Below are 815 nucleotides of genomic sequence, written 5' to 3' on the forward strand. Positions count from 1 at the left end.
CGGCGGCGCTGTCGACGGCAATCGATAAGATAGCGGACGTGAGTCGTCGCTGCTAATCGACGCTTCTTGTGTCGCTGGTGGTGGCGGCGGCGGCGGCGGCGGTCGATGGCCGGTGCGTACGCTGCGGCTCTTCTTTGGTGGTCGGCCTCTGAGTCTCGTTTCCGACGGCGGCGCTGTCGACGGCAATCGATAGGATAGCGGACGTGAGACGTCGCTGCTAATCGACGCTTCTTGTGTCGCTGGTGGTAGCGGCGGCGCCGGCGGGGTCGGTCGATGGATGCTGCGGCTCTTCTTCGGTGGTCGGCCTCTGGGTCTTTTTGTCCTTGGTCGTGACTGGGTTTCGATTGTTTCCGACGGCGGCGGCGGTGCTGCTATCGACGGCAATCGATGGGATAGCGGACGTGAGTCGTCGCTAATCGACACTTTTTGTGTTGTCGCTGGTGTCGGTGGTAGCGGCGGCGGCGGCGGCGGCGGCAGCGGCGCCGGTCGATGGCTGCGTACGCTGCTGCGGCTCTTCTTCGGTGGTCGGCCTCTCGGTCTTTTTGTCCTGGTTTTGATCGCTTTCGACGGCGGCGGTGCTGCTGCTATCGACGGCAATCGATGGGATAGCGGACATGAGTCGTCGTCGCCGCTACTCGACGCTTCTTCCACCAGCGTTCTCGACGGTGTTGGTGTACCAGGTGTTGGTGTTGACGGTGGTGACGGCAATCGGAAGCGTATCGAACGTTCCACCCTCGTCGTTGGTGCGGAGTCGTCGTCGCCGCTACTCGACGACGACGACGACGACGACGACGACGACGACGACGACGACGACG

The sequence above is a fragment of the Temnothorax curvispinosus genome, unplaced genomic scaffold, assembly GCF_003070985.1.
Source record: "Temnothorax curvispinosus isolate PA1 unplaced genomic scaffold, ASM307098v1 QBEX01016274.1, whole genome shotgun sequence".
Taxonomy (NCBI): Eukaryota; Metazoa; Arthropoda; class Insecta; order Hymenoptera; family Formicidae; genus Temnothorax; species Temnothorax curvispinosus.